Raw genomic sequence first — 5,647 nt, 5'->3', positions numbered from 1 at the left:
TTTCGAATTTAGTTAAATGTAGCATGCAGAACTATTAATAATTGTTTTAAATTTTAGGATATGTATGCTATGATACTTAAGATGCATGAAAGAACATATCTATTACCATTAGATTAAAGATTCGAATTTTTATCTTTTTTTTTTTTTTTTTTTTTTTTTTTTTTTTAAATCCATTGCATGTAGTACTTATATGCGAAAACCAAGAACGAATGAAATTTCACAGAAAATGTTCTGAAAGTACCTAATTACCCCATTACAGCTTAACGAGCACTTTGGAAATCACTTTAAGGGAAGAAAGCGTAATGATATAAAACATCTGTTCCCTTTCCTTGCTGCTGATGTATTTTCTACGAGTAATTGAGTTCTAGGGTTAATGAAGAATATTGAGACTTATCACATTCAATCTACTTATTTGTAATTGAGAAAATGCATCGGGATCTTATAGAATTTTCTCTGATATTTTCTCTTCACGCAAGATGAAACCTTTTTGTCATGCTGTTATTTTAATTAATGTAGCGTAATAAGAAACAGATCTTTAAACGTTTTCGTATTCAAATAACAGTTTTTGCTTGATGCATACAAATTAAGTAACGTACGTGCATAGTTGTGCAAAATTAAAGTGACGAAGTTTAAGTTTCGTTTTTTTTTTCATTAAAAGAAGTTATGAAATGATACGAAAAATTACAAAATGTAGATGAAAATTTGTGAATTCTAGTGAGTTTTGCAAGCACTAGATCTATAAGGTATTTTCCCCACCTTCTGAGCATGCCTCGTAGTATAATGGTCAGAACAGTTGACGCGGTTTTGAGAGGTCCGGGGTTCGATTCCTGACGAGGGCATTGCTCATTTCTTCAATTTCGTTGTTTTAAAAACTACCTAATATCTCCACAGTAGCGCCCGAAGGAAAAAAGGTGGTGGATGATGATTCTCCACCACCAGGTATTGACATTTGGGTTCCCTAATTCCAAGTCGTCTTTTAAAAGGGAGAGTAAACAAGGTACTTCTTCCGCCTTCTTAGCATGCCTTCGTGGTGTAGTGGTCAGTCCACTTGGCGCGTATTCGAGAGGCCCGTGGTTCGAGTCTCGGAGAGGGCACTGCTCATTTATCATCATACCTGCTTCAAAAATAACCTAATATCTCTACAGTGGCTCCCGAACTGAAAGAGGTGGTAGATGATGATTCTCCACCACCAAGATTTTGCGACTGGGTCCCCTAATCCCCAGTCGCTATTTAAAGAGGGAGTATATGAGGTATTTCTTCCGCCTTCTTAGCATGCCTTCGTGGTGTAGTGGTCAGCACACTCGGCGCTTATTCGAGAGATCCGTGGTTCGAGTCCCGGCGAGGACATCGCTCCTTTTTCATCTCTCCTGCTTTCAAAAATTATCTTATATCTCTACAGATCTATTTAATGTGTTGGGATTGCGACTTCTCGCTCAGGCGTGAACATAAACACAACAGGAAAAGGGTGCAAAAGATGCTTTTATTTATCATAAGTGCATAACAGAAGGCACAGACTTACGCGATTACAGAAAACACTGAGCACTTGCGGTTAGAACTTAAAAGTAATTTAACAATAAAGTTAAAAGGAAAATATGTAGTGCTAGACTACACAATCCAATTTAATATAACAGGCTGATTGAGAATCCTACACCGGCGATATTCTAAGTAGACGGCCAGTACTAAGATTAACAGCTGGAGAACAAAATAGCAAACTTCTGCTTTAAGAGAACTGCTTCGGCTTGCACATGAAGAATTCAAAGATTAAATCAAAACAAGACTGTAGGAGTAGTTTAAGGAAAATCTCTGGCCAAGGCTGTTTAGACTATACAGCAGTAAGTAACCTTTCCTTTTAGCTGTATTAACGACATGGATGAAGTACTACTATGTAATATTATTCGATTACTTTAAGTTTCAAAAATCACCTCAAGAACTGCAACGTCTGTGAGATGATTTATCGCCCCGTTGCCTTCTAATTAAACGAATTACATCTGAAAAGTTGAAGATAACAGCTATTTCTTATCACGGCGAACTGACGGTTACATAAAATTAAAAGTTTTAACAGAAAATAGAAATTTTAGTATTTCAGAACACACGTTTAAATTCCAATTGAGTACGAATTACGAAATTAACGGGTCCTACTAAATCTTGGCTAGTGTTTGCGAACAAAAGCGTCTAACCGAAGCTTAAGCTAATAATTTAATCAGCTACGACGTTAAGCCGAAGGAATTTCAGCTTACGCTGCCAAGCACCCTGCTAATTGCAAAAGTTCTGCCCTCATTTGTACTTTAACGAATTTTCATTCTGGTGGAAGGGAACGAAAGTAAAGCGAACGTAAAGTTGGGTAATTAAAATAAAGCCCTAATTCGAGCCTCATCGCAATTAAAGAATTTCGAAAACAATAGTTTTAATTCATTTTAAATTTTCTGGAAGGGAAAAAAGTGTAGCATCTCTTACTATAACCATTCACACACTTTGATGTTGTAAACATATTTACTTTCATGTTTACAGATAAATTTACTTTACACATTTATTATTTGAAACTCTGCAACTGAATGTGTGTGTGAAACAAATGGGTGTTTCTGTCACGTGGTATGAACATCTACTTCCTATTGCAACTCACAGCTGCTTTGTCATTTTCATCACTCTGAACCTCAAAGACACTGTTTCCAAATTCTAAAGTCTGTTCTAAAGTTTATTCTAAAATTCTAAAGTCCATTCATATTAATATCGAAGCAAAGTCTTTCGTGTAAAGTTCATACACCTTTCCCAAAATTTTCAATTCATTTCATTTCACTTATTTTCATCACATTTATGAAAACACTCCAGTATACACATTTCACAAATGAAATGCACAGTTCTTCTGCGAATGCCTGTCATTATTTGCAATTGCCATTAATTTACTACTTTCTTATATTTACCATCTTATTGGCATGTAGCCACAATCTTTGTAGTAACAAACAAAATAATCATTGCATTTTAGATTAAAATTCATAAGCCAAGCAACATTTAGCTTTGATTTAAAATTAAATAACATTCATTTGAGATAAAACTTAGCGACCAACAACTTGAAGTACTTCAATAACGTTCCATCTTGGACAGAAATAAATTCCCACGTATCTTTTTACTAATTCCTATTTCTGTAACGAACCAATCTTTGGGCTAGAAACCGGTCCCAAGTTAACTGCTGCAACTTGTTTATGAATATCCCACATCTTGGCTGCTAACTTGTCTCACTTTTTGCGAGCATTTTCGCCCTTTTTTCTTGCTCATGTAATTTCTTTGATCGGCGATGGTATTCTACGGCATTCGGTTATTTTTATCGTTTCCAGCGTAAAGTGGGCTAAGGCTGTTCGCTGGCTCTTGGCAGGCTGGCCTCCGTCTTCTATGCTGATTTCTGTTGTTGATTGTGTGTATGTAATTGTTCCTTTTCTTTGCTGTTAATGGTTAGTCTGGTACTAAATACTTACTGTTAGGATGTTTCGTGTTTTACCTCTCGCCCATTCCCTTCTCAGTAGGCAGAAGCATAATCACATTTTTGTTTTAATATTTACACATAATATTTGAATGTTTGGTCTACATATTCCTGACGGGCATGGCCGACTTTCAACAGAATCTTTAATTAGAACGCCTCTTATAAGGGCATTTATTTCATCTCAAAAAGGATTTTCTTTGATCAACATTTGCACCATTTTCCCTTTCAGGTGAAATACCACAATTCTTACTCGCTTTAAAATACAGAGACATTCAAATTCGGAAGAGAAATTTTCAAATTTTGACACCTTGAAAGGTAAGAAATGTTTTTTGAAAGTGTTATACTCTATCTTAAACGTCTCCTCAGGCCTTTATTTTTCATAATATAGCTCTTGATGGTAAACGTTTTATTCGAATTAATTGTTGTGATTAATTGTTCCAAATTAATGATTTATGGATATATTTAATCTTAAATTCTTCTTCCCTTTTCAATATAAAGAATAACTTAGGCGGAAGTGTTATCAACTTCCTTCCCTAAGATAGATTTGCTCAGGTTTCTGCCGTTGCATTGTGCATAATCGACTTTAATGCAAAGGCGAGTTCATTGAGGCAGCGTGGACTAAAGGACTATGGATAATTATCCAAGCTTACTTGAGTGGACCTTCCAGTCTTTAAAATAATTTTATTTAAAAATGACTCTTAAGCTTTTTTGCAGAGAGTTGGCATAGCGAGATTCTGTCCACCTATTTTGAAAGTGGTCTAGAATTGCTAATAAAATGTATGTATCATATCCTTGGATTCTTTTAGTATCCTTTACCCTTAGTATTCTTTTATGTATCATATCCTTAGTTCTAATAAATCAATTTCGTCCGTTTATGTTGGGAATATTTAATTTACATTATTTAGGTGTTTGTCTGAACTGTAATTAATACAAATGATTACTCGACATGTGTCGTGGGCCTTGACAAATTTTACGAAACATTTTCAGTTGAAAGAAATAAACTTTTTCTCTCACCTTTTGCGCCATTCTTCTTACGCCTAGATAACTTGATAACGTACATCACTTAACTCATTTAAGACATTTAAAATCTTATTAAAACTGGGATTACCGCTCTACGTTCTATTTTATTTCTTTTTGTGCAAAGTAAAAGATCATCAATTTTTTCATAATTATTCTGTTTCTTATACCGGAAATATATATGTTGTTCAAAATTTTCAGGATCATTTAAACAAGAATAAACATTAATTTTTTACCTCTTTATTATCAGACAGTTTAAAGACATTCTATCTGAGTGTGATTCGGTGCATTATGACTTACTGCAATATGTAGTAATGTTCGTTCGTTAAGTAAATGTCAGGTGACTGAACAGTTTTAGCAAATAAAAGAACTTACTTCCTTCTTAGAAAAGCTGGGTACACAAAAAGCAAGAATCCATTTGTAATTCCTAGAAAAGGAACGCAATATTCTATCTATGGATTTCTTGAAAGACATTCTGAAGCATTTAAATGCGCTCAATACCTAGCTACGATGAAATGAGAAATTAATATATGATCTGTTACGAAGTTTGTCTTCTTTACGTTTCAAACTGAATATTTTAGAAAGAGACATTTCAAGGTCAAGAACTTTTTTCACTTTCCAACAATTTTTGAATATAAAAATAATTCTGAAATAGTATTTCTAGTATTGCAGTATTTTCAAATTTTATGTCAAACCTGAAGAATATTGGTTCTTCAGATTTTGGCTGGATGTATTCCGATCGATATTCCCGCTGAAAAAGGATATACTATTTACCAATTGAAAGCAGGCATTGGTAGTTATTGTTGATCGCTTCGGTGATATTTTCTTTGTTAGAGATATTGAGCTAGGTAAAGAAAGTATCAGATTTTCATCGGACCTCATCAAAGAAATTGGATTGGTATAAGTGCTTCCCAGGTTATATTGTGCTTACAGACGGTTCTAAATTAAATGATCATGTGGGGTAGCTTTTCGCGCGTTTTTCAAGTGACAAATTAAGTATACAAAGAAAGTAAAGATTATCTGGTAACTCATCTATCAGGAACAGGGTCTATCAGGATACTCATCTATCAGGATAGATGTAGCTTTACGGGAGGCTCTCTATTGGCTCATTTAAAATTTCACGCAAGGTTCTGTCGAGATTTATAGTGATTGTCGGAA

At 34.5% G+C, this 5,647-nt stretch overlaps 1 non-coding gene across 1 annotated transcript; it reads left to right on the top strand.

Moving 5' to 3' along the window:
• Window positions 1-1,274: 1,274 nt before the first annotated feature.
• On the top strand, window positions 1,275-1,347 carry TRNAK-CUU (transfer RNA lysine (anticodon CUU)). Its single transcript has one exon. It is a non-coding gene; the product is annotated as a tRNA-Lys (tRNA).
• Window positions 1,348-5,647: the final 4,300 nt, after the last annotated feature.

Source organism: Stegodyphus dumicola, chromosome 2 (assembly GCF_044657685.1).
Source record: "Stegodyphus dumicola isolate Sdum_Otavi_A_Nest chromosome 2, ASM4465768v1".
Taxonomy (NCBI): Eukaryota; Metazoa; Arthropoda; class Arachnida; order Araneae; family Eresidae; genus Stegodyphus; species Stegodyphus dumicola.
This window is presented reverse-complemented; position numbering and strand designations above follow the sequence as displayed.